At 32.3% G+C, this 17,460-nt stretch overlaps 1 protein-coding gene across 9 annotated transcripts in view; it reads left to right on the top strand.

Moving 5' to 3' along the window:
• Positions 1–17,460, top strand: part of LOC117179437 (gamma-aminobutyric acid type B receptor subunit 1) — a 144,205-nt gene that overhangs the window by 42,436 nt on the left and 84,309 nt on the right. Inside the window, exon 1 of one of the 9 annotated variants that reach the window (XM_033371231.1) lies at positions 8,287–8,305. The exons of the other annotated variants lie outside the window; for them this stretch is intronic. The gene's annotated coding sequence lies outside the window, so the exon portion shown is untranslated. Of the gene's footprint in view, positions 1–8,286; positions 8,306–17,460 lie in introns of those variants that run through there. 9 annotated transcript variants of the gene reach the window in all.

Raw genomic sequence — 17,460 nt, 5'->3', positions numbered from 1 at the left:
GTTGGGTCGGACAATGTCTCGAGTGTGCTTTCTACGGGGGGAAAAATAGACCGTGGCATGTTACATGCCATTTAAAATGATTTCTGCGATTGTAGAATATATTTTTAAAAGTTGGATGTACTTAGGTCGTTAAAAATTCATTCAAAGTGATATAAAAAAAGTCCGACAAAATGAAATTGGTTAAATGAAGAATTATTATAAACTTAAGATCGTTCTCATAGATATTTCTTTCCGAGATTTTTTTATTTCTTCTTTACAATAATTAATACTTTTAATTTAAATTTGAAACTGCACTCCTCAGTAGAGCGAAGTAAAAATGCTAAAATTAATTCTATCATTTGAGCTGAGGGATATAAATTTCTTACTTATCACACCCCTACCCCTTTTTCAAGGTCTTGTGGGGGCGGGAAGGTACCCCTTTGACCAGTCACAAAAATAATGTTAGTCAAATCCCTACTCCTTCCCAAAACGTCTCGATAAATATAATCATTCCGATATCGTGACAGACCCACATTTGTGACATTGTAGTAGCAGAAGTAACAATAATTTTTAACTTCGGCAAAAAGTAAATCGCTTCATTTATCTTTCAATCGAAAATTCTAATAGTTTGATGCGAAAAAAAATTCAAGCCATAATAAGGATGACGTCCCTAGTCTGCAACCAAACTGAAATGTGTACATTATTTATTCATTGGTGATGTATTTAAGTGCTCTATAAATTGTTGAAATTATTATTCAATAAGGAGAACGTTTAGAAATATCAGAGCATTTTTCAAGAGCAAACTTATGAAAAAAAATGGGGAAGATTGTGCACCCTGGTATTCCTATATTTGGAAATTGACGGTATATTTCAATTTTGATGAATAACTAAAGGTCAGACTTACAGAATTGTTACTCAACATTATTTCTTCAGATATAATTAGACCGACGTTTTCATTTTCCAAGAAGCTCATAATAGAATTAGCAGTAGTATTTTGAGTTTTATCGACAGCAATAGTTTCGGACATTTCAGAATCTGATTAATTTTTTACAAGTATACAATGTTTCCTGGAAAAAAGTATCCTTTATGTATACCTTATCATTTTTTCAAATTATTGGACTCGCTTAAAGAAAAAATAACTAGGGTTGTGAGCAATGAAACGTTTTATTGTAACATTGAAACTTTCACTGGAAACTTGTATTTTTACAAACAATTGTACAGTATTTTCTATTCCTTCTTCTTCCAGTTTTTTACGTATACATTTTGTCTCTCACTCCTATATACATTATATTCCGTTTCTCACTCCTACACTTTGACATACATTATATTCTATCTTTCTCACTCCTACACTCGTATATATACAATTTTTACTAGCTTAGGGTTATATACAGTATATTCTATCTCTCTCACTCCTGCGCTCATATTTCACCTCGCTTATTTCTGGTCATATATGCAATTTTAGTAGCTTATAATGAGAATTTTTTCCATAGATATATATCCAAACATTCAATATTTATACATTTTTAAATTGTGTAAGCTTCCATGGGTTCATTTACTGTTTTTCTTTATGTAACCCCATGGAAGTGTGTCGTACCAGGGAGAATCATGCGCTTATCGTCATGCCAACTCAAAGCAATTTTTTCTGTTTTATTGTGTGCACTTCGTGTTTCCTACTGCGGATCAAATTTTGGTACTCTGTTAAATTTTCATATTTAAAGATACATTTTATAATCATTGAATGTAATTTTTCTTCTCAACCTAGACCCCTTTACACCTTTAGCTTTCTTTTTCTAAGACTTTTCATTCAAAATTTTATAGGTATATGATTTCGCTTTCAATGCAACAAACTCTGTGACAATTTTTTCATTGCACTCGTCTTTCATTAACCCCAATACTTTTTTATTTTTTAGTGGTATTCCGTAAACATTATCTGGAGGTTAATCTGATGTATCAAATTTGTGTATATCCCTTTTAATGAAATCATAAATGTTTGTATCGGTGAAATGTTAGTTGAGACTATCAGTGTCGGTGTACAACAATTTTTCACGATTTACAAAGTTTGGTAAAATCTAGTTGTAATGAAAGTCATATGTAATTAGCTTTGGGGGATCGAGAGCAGTAAGTCCTACATAAATTGTTTTATTGAATTTAATTTGCAGTTTTTTCGATTGGATAATAACCATATCTTCTTCGAATATGCTGCAGCTATGAAAATTAGGCTTGGCAATCAGAGCTTTTGCATCGTACCTTCCATCCCATTTTGTTATCAATCGGACATCTCTGTATTTTCTAACACCTCCATTGTTTTGCCAAAGATGGAATTATTCAATAGCTTGTGGACATTTTTCTCAAAACAATTGCTAGACATTTTTCGTTTTTCTGTATTTTGATCAATATACGTTTTTAGCCAGGGTTTTTTCTCAAACTTTAGAATCCTGTGAATTTTGGATACTTTTAGACCTAAATTTAAATACTTTTACAAATTTCTGTAGTGAACTGCATAATTTTTTTTGGGCAATGAGCTTGTTACCAACTTTGGTATTATACATGAGGAATTAGTGGGTACAAAATTATCTGGAGCCAGAGGCAAATCTCTATGAACATCATGAAATTCTGCAGGATATTTCAAATCTACCTCGAAAATATAGCCTATTGATGAATCATCTGGAATATTTTGTACATTAATATTTTGATCAAGTATCCATTCGAATCCACCAGTAGGTAAACACTCGCTCATCGCTGCACCATACTGATTATTGATGTCGAAATATGAGATATAAGATTCAGGTTCGTTTGGATTAAAATCTGATCCCATAAAATGGTTATTCGCTTTAGTATATCTATTGGAACATTGGGATACACCGCCCCGAATACCTCTCTCAATGAGAAGAATCATTTCAGGATCAGTTAAAATTTCAAGTTCAATTCCGGTTAATTTGAGCATCGCATCAAAAGCAAGTCCTGGGGCCGCATGGTAATGCAGGGGATCCAAATTGTATCTTGCAAAACAGTTCTTTATGAAATTTTTAAATATATCAGGCAAAAGTAAAACGTCGATTTTCAAGTACAAATCAGAGTATTCACCCAAAGTTTTCATATTAAACGTTTCCCAAACATTGCACGCGTGTTGGTAATCATCATCGGAAATTTCTTCATGGTTCAATTTTAAGAAAAAAGCGCTTTTAGGTGGTAACTTTTCTTAATTTAACTCATCCCGATTATCAGTGTAGTCATAAGGAAATACTCCCTTTCTGACTAATAATTGAAAGTCTTCAGGATTATTGCAATGTCTGAGAGTAATTTTTTTATCGCCATTTCCTAGATAAGAAGACAATTTTTCAAAACTACTCGATATGAAGCGAAAAGAATCTATAAGCCGAAGGTTTACTTTTGTACCGGAAAGATATTTCGTGAATGAAATGTATTTCTCTTTGTTTACAGGTAATAATTTAACCTCGCCCTCAAATTGCTTTGCTAAGGCTTAATGCTAAAGTGCGAATCATATCCTCACAAATTGTGGAAAACTACCGGTACAGTGTGCGAATCCTTGTAATTTTCATTACAGCCTTGATATCTTGCGCCACGAAACTTGCCTGTAAAGTGGTTATGGTCATGATGTCTTATGCCATTTTTTGTGAACGGTTTCTCACAGATATAACAGTTTTTAGCAGATGGAAAGTCTATTTCTTGCTTTGGAGTCAGTTTCTCCATTGGTGCAATACACATTAATTGAGAGTTAATGTTTGGTGCAATTTCTTTCAATTTATTTACAAACCACTCTATGTAGCTTTGCCCCTGATAAATTTGAAATTTGGATCGTGAATCATCAGGGCTGAATGTAAATAAAATGCAAGACTGTATGGAATATGTTTTCGGTATGGTCCTATAACGAAAGGGGTTTCAGGAACTTCCAATAATAGACATTCAATGTCGGCATATACAGAAAATGGAACTTGTTCCTTAAACCTGTGACTTTTAAATTTCAAAAATTTTTCATGCCTGTCACATAAGTAACTTCGACAATGATCTCGTGTAAATTGAGATTTTACTAAACGAGATAAGTTTTTAATCAAAGCGAAGTGGTGCATGGGATTACTGTCATTTGATTCATTTTCATTAGCATATTCAGAGTAAAAATTGTTATTCTCAATCATCAAAAGATGAATTGTCGGTCGTCTTGACTTTTCTTTGCTTGAATACAATTGTACAATTTCAGCTTTCTTATATTTTTTGTTATCGTCTTCTATACCGTAAACGTTTATACACAACTCATTCGTTTTTTCAAATTTTGGAATGTCTTCAAGAGTTACCAGAAACGAGATTCCATCATGCTTTAGTTCTGAATTATATTGAGGATAAGATGTAGTTCTATATAAATTATCCTTCGCAGGATGAAGAGCAGCCATTGTCGACCACAGAAAGAAACAAACATCATTATTTTCAATATTTAAGACAACTTTCTTGTTTCTGATCAATTTTGGTAAGTTAATAAATGTTGATATACCGGAATTGATAGGTAAATATTTATTGAAATTTACAGATAAGTTTATAATTTCAGTCAATGACCACCCTGAATCCGTTTCTAGTAACTCTTTCACCTTCACTAAAATTTGGTCCAATCCATTTTCATTGTGCCATGCATCAATATCAGTTGATGGCAAGATTGTACTGTTTTCAGTGGTACTGAACTTAATTTCTTCTACCATTTCACCGTTTACTGTGGCTTTAAATTTTCCTGCAAAAGATATGACTTTCAAGCTACCTACTTTTTTCAGCATATATTCAATTCTCTGAACAACCATTGATTTTGCATCCTCCAGAGAATGTTTAAGACCTTTGTGTTTTATATTTACTATACATCCAGTTCTAAATGCTGATTCTAATGCTTGCCACTGTATTCTATCTTTTTTTTTCTTAGAATTTCCAATATTATTTAATATACTGATATTTTTCGTAAAAAACTTGGCCCACTTACTTATTTTTTAAATTTTTGTTTTCTCCATCAATAACTTGTTTGCCTGATCCATGATGGAAATGATTCTTCTGCACTGGTTAGGATCAATTTTTTCTGCCAGGTGTATCTTCTGCAAAAGTTTTATACTTGCAATTGACGACAGAAGTTTTTCGCTGCTGCTTTGATGGTTCTTGGGAAGCTACTGTAAGAAAGATTTACGTAAAACGACTTTATATCGAAATTTTTTGGAAATCTATGGAAATTTTATCGTAATTTATGAAAATTTACTGAAAGTTACCAGTAAAGATAACAAGTCTACTGAATGCATGCTAAACTCGAAGTCATCGTTATTTTGGAAAATCTCATGAAAGAAGAACTCAAATTTGGTTTCTTCTTCGCCAGGGGGTTAGTAAATAGTTCTGAAAAATTTGTATAAACTAACCTCTCATCACGTTTTGTGTGCCTCGTTCACGACAGCCAATTGCACCCTTCATATTCACTAGGTGGATGAAATCTGGAAAAAAATTTCTATGAAACATCTTTTCTTTTTACTCACATAAATTTTCACTACATTTTTTCACATTAAACAAACACCAACCTTCTTTGAACAGGCACCAGGCTTCCTATCTTCAGTGCACAGATCGAGTATGTTCGTAATAAAATTTTTTAAGAAAGTTCGAAAAAGTTTTTATATTAAATTATATAAAGCAGGAAAACAATTCAAATCTCTATAAATAATTTTCACGTCACTTCACTTTTTTTAGGCTTGTGTATATTCAACAATAAATGTTTCATGACAACTGAGGGATCTGTATGCAAAGCGCCCTTTTATAGATGGATATTTGCTGTCCTTGTCTAGTAGCATATCTCCCTCTTTGTCTAATTGTTCTAGAACCTTCTACATTGTCGTACATACGTGTGGATATAATTTTTAACAATGCAAAAATGTAATGCGTTATTGAAAATAACCTTGAAGTTGTTTGTGAAAAAATTGCGCAGTAGAAATTTGATGATGATGTCATTAGTTTTAGAAGATTCAGCATTAGAGAAAAATTTTAAGGGTGAATTAAGTTATCATCGATTTTCTATAGACTGTATTATATACACTAGCTATCCAAGAAGACGACCTCCGGCAAGACGACACGCTCAACATAACGACGGGCGATCGCTCAACGAGACGACCGCGGAGGCTGTATCTCTATCCCCTTCACTTTATTCTTTGCTATGTTTTAAAAAGCTTCTTACCTCATTATTATTCGCACAACAATAAATAAAAGTAACGAAATTGTCTAAATTAAAAGAGATTGAAACGTTAGATACAGAAAGGGATTCATTTTAAGAGATAACTTCAACCGCTGTAGAAATTCAAAACAGGAGGACAAAAACGGGATCTAGAAGTATTCAATATTTCTCACGTTACCACTGGATGAATGAAATTTTTAAATACTTTTTAATACAAGCCTTCTTACCATCTTCTTGCCTTCTTATGCATGCATAATCTTTTTGAAGGAGCTTTTGGCATTCTCCTTAGTGTATTTTCCCCAAATTGTTCATCCTTAAGAAGTCTGTTTCAAGGAATTTCAGTCTTTGGTGCGTCATTTCTTGCCTTCCGCTGGATGGTGAATCCTCAGTCTTCCATGACAAGCTCATCCAAGCTGGTAGATTTTCTCTCCTAAGCTAAAGCTATTTCGAAATTCTTGACAGAAAAATCATTTTTGACTTCCTCGTGAAGACTGTCTGGTAGTTCACAGCACGTGAAAATACTCTTCACGTTCTGTAGTAAATCTGTTCTGATTCAGTTGGCCCATGGACAGACTAATCCAGGTCCGCCTTCGATAAAATAGAAGCATTCTTATGTGTGAGTAATTTCTTCAAGAGAAGGAAGGATTTATTTTGGTCATCCTTTTATTTTTATATAGCCTTTATTTTAAAATAAAATAAAAGTGTCGATACATAATGCCGACATTTCGACACGGCTTTGTATCTTTCTCAAAGCTGTATGATGTAGAATATAGATATTATTGATGCAGTAAAATTGTAGAGGTATAAACTGTCATTGTCGATAAAAGTTCAAATAACCTCAAAAGTTAAAAATTTCTGTATATAACCTCATACGCAAAAGAAGCGGAGGTTAAAATACTTATGGTTTTACATTTTGAAACAAAAACGAAGATAGAAAAACGTACAGACAAAACTTTTTTTTTAATTGTTAATTTGTTTGCGACGGACATTTTAATTTTCCTGAACAATTTCTTTCGAAATGATTAAACCTGCGTGTGTCTGTCCTATTAAAATCATTGACTTCCAGTGTTTGCAGGCTGGATCGACTCCCATGGGCGCGTGCGATCACATATACATTTGTAGTTATCCACTTCCTTGTAGATGGCTCTACTGTAGAAGCATAAATGGGGGTAATATTTTCTTAAAATATTTTGGGGCCGCCATTCTAGTATACTTTGAGGTTATGGTTTCGTGAACAAACTTCAAATTTTGCTAAGTTCAAAAAAGTTGTGTTCAAATTTATGCCGATAAATGGTAAAGCATAGAGTATTTACACATTTTTCGTCTTAAATTTGTGTAATTTTGAATTCATTCGTTTATTTTCTCTAATTTTAATTCATGCAACACATTCAAATAATATACACATTTACGTGCACGAATACATGGATACACTTTAGTTTGCCACCTCCTTGTAGATTGCGCTAGTGTCGCTATAAGCGGTCAAACACGCCCATGGGAGTCGACCCAGCCTGGGTGCTTGACTGCTGCCAAGTTCTCCTGTCCCGTGTATGGAGATTTCTTCTTTAAGTTCTCCAAGTCCCAACATTGTTCTGTGTGTATACTGAAAGCTAGTGTAACCTTAAGTTAATACACTATCTTAACTGAAAGTAAGGGTAATATTCTAACTAAAAACCAGGAATTTCTGACGTCCTACCGACACTCATCAGCTGTTCTTATATAATAGTATTCGTTTTAGAAAATATACAAGTTGGGTTCAAACTTGTAAGAAAATACAGAAAAAGTAAGAAAGATGGAAGAAACGGTATATTGGGCACAGGTGCTGTCAAAAATCTTCAGACAATTGCGTTCCGTAATGTATTAAAACGGCGCTCACGTTGCGAAGTAAAAAGTTTTGTAATAATTTGATTATTTTTATGGGTTTAATAATCCAAATATTGGCTGACAACTGAAACTGATTTTGCTGCAGCACTTTTTTTAATCCGTGAAACGAAAACTTCATGGATTATGGAAACATAGTATCGTAGCCGACACTGACCACTCGACATGGAATATTGGAGTAGGATGCGACTAGAATAAATGTCCACGAGCTGTATAACATAGTAGCGCAAGCTTTCTGTAACGTCATGCAAGGTAGTACGAATCTGAAATTCAGGAAAGATATATTCCTTTATTTTAGGCAACGAAAGCCTGACAGGTTATTTCAGGTTGCCTTCAACTTACTTTCAGAACTAAAAATTGAAATTTAGGAGGATACCTTACTTTATTCCAGTAGAAAAATGCTGATTTCTTATTTAGGATAAGTTAGTGCTTTATTCAAGATAGTTTGCACACATAAATTCAGGTAATTCCTTAATTCAAGTCAAATCTGAAATTAAGTCGAATATAACTTTAAGTATTTATTTTTACTGTGCACTTCAGTGCAATTGGTTGATTAACTAGAATTCGCATTTTTTATCATTTTATGCAATAATTTATAATGAAATGGACCATCATTAAAACCGCAAGGATTTCTTGCTCGGAATTTTCCACTATGCTTGTATAAAGATCCTGTTTTTAATCATGTAGTTTTTTCATTTAGCAGTAAATTTTAGAAACAAATGTCAGGTTGTCCGATGGGATCTCATTTGTCCCCCTTGTTTCATATTTGGTGTATACTCTTTCTTTTTTTTCCCTATATTCTTCCGCATTACTTTTTTCTTTTCTCCACTTTCTTCATTCCTTTCTGACCTCCTTTTTTCTCTTGACCAATCCCCCTTTCCTACACTTTGTACATTTGCTCCCCTTTTACTCATATTGCTATTGCTTTTTCGTCCCTCTAATGTCACTATTAAGGGAAAGTGATCCGAATCAATATATTCACCTACCTCTAGTTTCTTAACCTTCTATCTTACCTCATCATCGACTATCATATAATCAATTACCGTTCCCCTTTCACTTCCTGAGCGTGTATATTCTCCTTTTTCATCTCCTTCTATATTTCCGTTTAAGATATACAATCCCAACTCCTCCAAGCTCTTCAACAACTTCAGTCAGAAAATTGGTTTAATTAAAGGTATAGTAGACGTATGAAATTAAGTAATGTAAAATTTAGAAAAGCAAATTTAGGTACACAAAAATAATAAGCAGAAAAAACTGTTAGATAAAGACGATAAAACAGATTTGAAGGTTACCTTACTTTATGTTCAAGGCCTTTCGGAAATCCTAAGAGGTTTTTAATACATTTAACATTAACGTTTATTTTAACAGTAACCATAATAATTTTCTTTTGAATAAAAAATATTTAGAAAAGGATACAAAATTATTAGTTATCATATATTTAATAAAATGCACTGGTTGTAAAAAAATGTACATTGGTGAAACTGGCAGAAGTTTAAAAACTAGAGTTGCTGAACATAAGAGAGATTGTGAAATTGAAAATTGAAATACAGGTTTGTGTGAACACTCACAGAATTTTGACCGTTTTTTATTTTGGTTTTAATGACATTATAATTTTAGCAAGAGAACAAACCACTTATAAACGTCGAATTATAGAATCTATTTTTATCAAAAAATGTAATAAAATTTTAATCAATCTTCAGATTGAAGTATTAAATATAAAATAGAGGTATCAGTGTATTATACATTAAACTTCATAAGGTGAATACCCCAGTAAGTGACTTGCGACTAGTGAGTGACATCCTGGATTAATTTCTTTAGTTATGATTAAGTTTAGTTGAAATCAAAATGTAAATGAAGGTTTGGTAAAGATCAGCATGCTTCAATGTCAAATTGCATATAAATATGTACGGGGAGTAATTTTCAATGCAGTTTATTACAGGTTTCACTAACGCTTTCACTCGTATGAAACACATAAAACATCAATAATTATTAATAAGCAATGCAGATATTGCTGCCATCATGCTTCTAGTATTAAAAAACCACCACTTCACTTACACTTACAAAAAAACTCGTGATTGAATCGTCTCCAACAGTGAAAAGCTAAATCTTGAACTATTGAAAGCTAATAGTGCCACTAACTGGGGTTTTCACCTTATTACAACATAAAAATTCAAAAACAAAAACTCAATTTATTTCACAATTTTCAATACTTTGAGCTTTAGCGCGCTTGTTCTCATCTGTGGTTAAACGCACATTTGACCCGTTCATCATCGTCCATTTAGTGTTATCTGTTTAAATCAATGTCAATGCTTTGTTCTTGTCATCATCAAGATATGTAAGTAGAATAAAAAAATAAATGAAATTTTTATTGATTTGAAGCCTTTTTTTTAGAAGTTCCAATATTAAAGATAATTCATATTTCTTCGACATGAGCGTTTAAAAAATTTTTCATCGAACGTTAAATTATTTTTTTAAATTGAAGTAAATTAAAATAAATTTTTATCAGGTTATTATAATTTAGTTTTAAATTATTATATAAACAAACACTTTGTAGTTTAGAGAAGAAATACTTTTCTGGTAAAGACCCGCATTGAGATCCGAAACGTTGAAAATATATAGATTTTTTAAACAACTAGAATCCTTTTTTTGTTTTTAAAAATTAGACTACAAAACCGAAGTAAGGAAACTTTTTTAGATTCTGGAAGTCATTTCCTTTCGTAATTTATTTCTCATGACTAAATTTCCTAGCATCATATAATCACCAATCCTTCAATTTGCAGTACTGTATGTTTTATTCAAGGAATCGAATTCTGTTACTCGTAACAGAATTTATTGGCCTATTTACATAAACTATTATGTCAATAATGCGAAATTCAATAGCACCGATACTTTTGATTCAACTGTGTTTTTTTCTTATTGTACCGTGACGTCAACGAGAGAACATTTCCGGCACGGGAGAACACCTTTGAGAGGAAATAAAACAGATGCTGGCTGCTTCTGAAGAACAAAAAGGATGTTGTAAAAATTCGAGGGACAGTATAGATCTAGTCACCATATATGCTGTTGCTATGCCGTGAGCTCGTAATCTTAACATCTTAAAAATGTCCAAAATCTTGCCCCGCATCATCGACTTTCTCAGCCGCTTGATGATGTTTTGGGGTACAAAAATCAAGTATGGTGATCATGGACAACTAAGGATAACTAGACCAATACATATTACGACGGGTATCTTTCTAGGAGACTACTTTAGTGCATTAAGATTCTGTTTAGCATTATACCCATTAAGCAAAACACTAAATAGTGTGTCATGGGTACAAAATACATGATAATGAGAATGGTCATCAATTGACCCATCTTTTGTTCATGGATGACCTAAAGTTACATGCAAGTTTAGAGCCCAAACTGCAGCAATTAATCCGATGGCACAAAGCAGTTTTCCAGTAATATCCACATGGAGTTCCGACTAGATAAATGCAGAACAATGCATTTAACTATAGGAGAATCGGAGACCGCAGAGCTAGAGAACGAATACGAGAATGAGATCAAAGCAGTGACTGAGGGCGAGTCATATTAATACATATGTATTCTCCAATTTAAAAGTATTCAGCGTATGATTTTCAAGAAAAGCCTAGCGACGCCTTCACTGTAAGACTCAGATTGGTTCTGAAGAGTTCTCTCAGTTCGGTAAACAAAATCAGGGCAATTAACTCCTATGCTATCAATGTCCTCTAGTACTCCTTTGGGTTCATCGAATGATCGAATACTGATCTTGAAAGGTTAAACATAACCATCCGTGTATAGAAGTGACAAAGCACCGAATGCACGACAGTAATTCGGCGATAGAAAGGATAGCTCTACCACGACATGGAGGGGAGTAGGGGCGTTGTTGATGTCAAGAAACTGTGTGTCACAAGTTATACAGTTAGTAGACTATTTTAACAGCAGGTTAGATTTTGCGTTTGGCAAAGACCAGGCGATCACCCAAAACATAAGATCAACAAACACGTATTACACGTATTACTTTAAGATGTCATTGACCGGAGCCGATTATGTGGAAGTACCAACGACTCCATCCAGCGCATTGTTGAAGGTTGTTGTGTAATCGCTCAGGGAGAATATATGCACAGACAATCTAATGAGGCGGGCATTATACATTAACAACTTGCCCTAAACCTAGGACTCTTTAGCTGAGTGAATGCCTTTTTAAAGGAAACTTTTCAGTCTCCGTTTAAGAAAACGAAGATTACGTCTTATATTGGGATGTTGCCATCTAGACCAGCGATTCCCAAATTTTTTTCGCTCTTTCTGGGGAGAGGTAGGGCCGCCACCGTCAAAATTTTTTTATTATACTTAAACTCAAGGAGGGACACTTGACTGCCTATGATGCGGTCATGTGCTGGCTTGCCACGCACGACCTTCCCATTGTTAGAAAATTAGAGCCGATTAGGAAAAATGGAAAATTTAGTAAGATATTCATTAGCGAATTTTAATAGGCAGCGTTAGATTTTCTGGATTATGACGAGAACATTAAAAGAAGATATTAACTGATTTTTATGAACTTTTTTTCCATATTTCTAAAATTATATCACGAAATTGATTCAGCTCATTTTTAATTTAATTGTATCCGAATTGATACCGGTTAGGTACAGGCTACAACCCGAGGACAAAATCCGGTTAGAGACCGGTTATGGACAGTTAGAACCCACTTCTAACGGTGATCTTACCGTGTTCTATCCAATATTTTAAGCAGGGATAACATCCGCATCTCATCACGTAATTGACCTAGTCCCTGCCTGATAAGGAAAAACTGAATTCTCCCTATAAACAGTTTAAACAAATAAAATAGTGGCTGCAACCCAGTCCGAGGATCGTGGGATAAAAAACCAGACTTTGCCCTATATGGAAAATTAGGCGTACTGCTCTTATTAGAGCACTTCATTGTATTTCAACAATGTGTCCGTGAATGATGACATATACTGGGACACCATCTTAAGTCTGAGAAAAAGATCAGCTTTCTCATTTTTTTTTAAATATATCGCTGCTTAAAATGCGGGATAAGATCCAAAGAACCCTGATACACTAAGAAACTTGGTACTGCTAAAATTACTAAATTAGGTTACAATCGAGGCACCAAGGCGATAATTCATATATTTTAATACAGCAGTCGTAAGCCATGCTATTTTTGTATGAAATTTTCCTATTGATAATACGAAGTCCTAGTATTCTTTATAGGGAAATAAATCCTGGACATGATGCATTAGTAAAGCCATACTTAAATTATAAGAAGAGTAGAAGTAATAAGTACCTAAAATAACATAAAAGACTAAATTTGAAAGAGGAATTGCTTTTGCCTGTAGGAATATGAATTGTACTATGACACTTTGTATTTTTTGTATAATGAAGTAAGACAAATTCGGAAGATCGCTCTCGAATATTAGTAAGTGACTTAGTAAGCGAGCCTAGCGTTGGACCGAGAGCAGCCGAGTGTAAACGATGTCAGCCTATTTGATTACGTTAAGATATGGTTCTTAGAGTTTGAAAAATGCCACAACTGTGAACAATTAATAAATAACGTAATGGAAATCAATTTCAGTGCTAGCTTTTACTTCATAAGGGCGATAAACTTCTGTATCTCATTATCTAGTTTAGCAGGATGGAATATCACCGTGCTGCCGTGTCGGAGACTCGTGTTCGATTCCCACCAGCTTTATTTTAATCACGTTTTTCTGTTTCAGCTTGTAATATAATATTCCTGAATATATATAATAATATGTAAAGTGTATATAATCATGTGTATTGTACACTGAAAAAAAGGATTACTGGTACCAAGTGAATTTTACTTGGCTGAAGTAAGTGAAAGTCTGTTTATTTTCAAAGAAACGTTTATTAGAGGCAAATAAATACGACCTGTTGGTCGAAGGGAAATATTTCTTTGAATCAAAGAAATATTAATTTAAGACAAAAAATATACATTTTATACCAAATGAATGTTTCATTGTTCGAAATGAATGTCGCATGAATTGGAATGAATATTTCTTTGAGAAGGGAAAATATGAATTAAAGGAAAGAAATATATCTTAAGGTCAAGCAAATATTTTGTAGTCAAAAAGCTATTTCCGCACCGAAAATTTCTGAATATTAGAAGCACAAAAATACAGCCATAAATGCCAAAGAAATATTTCTTTAAATCAAAAACATGGATATTTAATTTAACAATATATTTCTTTAATTTAAAGAAGTATTCAATTGAAACAAATGACGCCAAAATGTTAAGTTGATGACTTTACAAAATTATTATTTCGTTGGAATAAATGTTTGTTTGTTATGAATAATTTAATTCTAATAATAAAATGAAATATTTTCTTCCACTGAAGAAATAAGCATTTATGTAAACACAATACCTTTTTCATCTGAATAAATGCTCCATTGCTATAGAAGCATGAACCCTTTGTGACAAAAAATATATAATGTAATTCAATTAATATTATTTTGAATTAAATGATTATTTCTTTGATTTAAATAAACCAAAATTCGTGATTCAAACATGGAAAAATTATTGATTCAAACGTGTCCCGAATCAGTTCAAAGAATCGAACTCTTTGAATCAAATATATATTTCTTTGAAAGACAAATCACATTTCAACGAATCTAGACCTCTTGAATTAAGGAAATCATTTTCTTAAATATAAGAAATATGTATTTCAGTCAAGAAAATATAGCCAAAGAATTCATTTTTTTAGATCAATAAAAGATATATGCCTAGTTTAAATAAAAATTACTTCTGTTAAAGAATATATTCTTGATGCTAAGAAATAGGATTCAAGTAAATGTATTTACTTGGTGCTAAGAATTATTTTTTTCAGTGTATGATTCCAGTGTATCATTCGTGTGAATGTATAACTTTTCGTGAAACGTATGAATACGTTGTATTGTAAATTTACATGTATACAATAATTAATAACTACACGTTTAATGCAGGTGTAATGTCATACCTATACGGATTCATTGCTTAATATCAGGAGAACATTTTGCACAAGAATCAATCCAATTTTTATCAGAACTTAAAATAGACACAAAAATGAACTTGGATCCTTGACTGGCGGTACAACTTTCACTAGGGTGAGCCAAAAAAAGTTTTTGGAAAAGTTGGATTGATACTTCAGTGTTTCATCGAAAGTTGCCAAATTTTTCAGGGTTCGAAGAGGATTGTCTACAGAATAAAACCATATCAATACATTTTATTGTTTACTTATTATTATCAATTTTTAGCATTTTCTGTCGTGCTCTTTAATACAAATAAGTACTAATGGACAATGTTAATTTTCCTTATGATCTGTTAAAAAATTCTTAATTGTTCAAATAAATTGTGTCTCTTTGAAACAATTATTTTGTTCTGAAAAGTGTACAATAAAACTGCCCGCTGCGCGGGCACATCCTCGTCACACGCGGTTCGCCTCGCTCGACAGTTCGTTTGCGCCTCGGGCGCGCGACTATTGGTTTCCGCGCTTCGAGTTGGATGGTGTATTTATTTTGTGCTTCGAGCTCAATTATATATTTATCTCGCGGTTAAGCGCTCGGTTTTTGTATTTCTCCCAAATTCGTGCACAGGACATTTAAAAAGTCTAAAACATCGATTGCTGTAATTTGCTGATTGTGAATTCTCTTTCGTAAAAGTTCTTTCGGATTTAGCGAACACGTTTTCCTCATGTATCTATTGCTTCGCACTAGATTTTGTCGAAAATGTTAACTTTTCTACATTATGTTGAACACTTTTATATGAAATGTATATTACAGTCCAACTCCGATAACTTTCCATTTTCGGGGCTCTAGGGGCGGAAAATTCCAGGAATTGCAGATTTTTAAATGTCCAAACTCTTTATAGTGAGCAGTATAGTGTATAGCAGGCATTTGCACGAAATTAGGGGGAATTTTTTTATACAGAAAGAACGAAAAGAAATATAACGAAACTTTGGTCACGTTACTTTGTGTTTTTTAGACATAAATATTTAAAGAAACACAATTTTGAAATTTTTCCTCCATAGCAGCATTATTTTCTTGTAATTTTTCACACTTAGCATAGTTTTCAGGTAAACTATATTGAATTTAAAAAAATAATTGGCTAACATCAGAAAATTGTTCTCAAATTCTTTAGAATCCGTTTCGTATACACAAATGTATTAACGATCTTTTAATTGTTTAAACCAATTTAATTTGTTGAAACAATTATTTTCTCCCAGAAATATGTTTAAATTCGTATTTTTAAATTAAAAATAATATTGAATAATTTTTTGTGGTGAATTCTGCTAAAATCTTTATGTAATTGTTTAAACAATTAATTATTGTATGCTTTTAAATTTCTTTAAAGTTGAGTATGGATGGTTTACATATTTTTGACGCCAGAACGACTTCAGGTATTTCTTAAAATAATAAATATTTAATAATATTTGATGAAATATAACAATTTAAATTTTTATAAACAAATTTAAAATGTTGGCCCTTACGCATAGATTTTTTTTTGTTTTTGCACTGGAAGTATTTTAAGCTATTGGATGAATGACTGTTAGTCATAAAAATATTAGGAAAGCTAACAATAACAATTGTTATAGATAATTCTCGTGATAAAATATTCAAATTTAAGGTTTTATCAAATTTTAATTTTCTTTAATCGCTAGAATGGCTACTGAGTTTATAAAGATTTAAGTTGTTATATTTGACTACATATTATAAAAGATACATTTTTCAGGAATATCATTAGCCATTCTAGCGATTAAAGAAAGTTAAAATTGGATAAAACCTTAAATTTGAATTTTTTATCACGAGAATTATTTATAACAATTGTTATTGTTAACTTTTCTAATATTTTTGTGACTAGTAGTCATTCATCCAATAGCTTAAAACATTTCCAGTGCAGAAACAAAAAAAATTTATATGTGAAACGGCCAAAATGTTGAATTTGTTTATATAATTTGTTTATAAAAATTTAAATTGTTATATATTATCAAATATTATTAAACATGTATGATTTTAAGAAACACCTGAAGTCGTTCTGGCGATTGAAGCAAATTATAATTTGAAAAAATTTGAAATTGTAATATTTTGCCATAAGAATTGTTTATAACAATGGATATTATAAACTTTTAAATTATTTTTGTAATCATATATCATTCCGACATTAATATGAAGCACTTTTAGTAAACAGACTTTTTTTTACTAATAATAAGACTATTTGCTAATTTGTTCATAAAATTTGTTTATAACAAATAAATGGACTAATGAGCAAATTATTTGTATTCTATGAGTCCATAAACATTTATTTAATACAATATACGTCGGAACAAAATTGAAGGCTCTGGACATTTTTGAACGAAAAAAGTGCATTTGCTCCCACTGTGCGACCCCCCCCCCCC

Source organism: Belonocnema kinseyi, chromosome 9, assembly GCF_010883055.1.
Source record: "Belonocnema kinseyi isolate 2016_QV_RU_SX_M_011 chromosome 9, B_treatae_v1, whole genome shotgun sequence".
Taxonomy (NCBI): Eukaryota; Metazoa; Arthropoda; class Insecta; order Hymenoptera; family Cynipidae; genus Belonocnema; species Belonocnema kinseyi.
The sequence above is the reverse complement of the archived record's forward strand: the minus strand, read 5'-3'. Positions and strand labels throughout refer to the sequence as shown.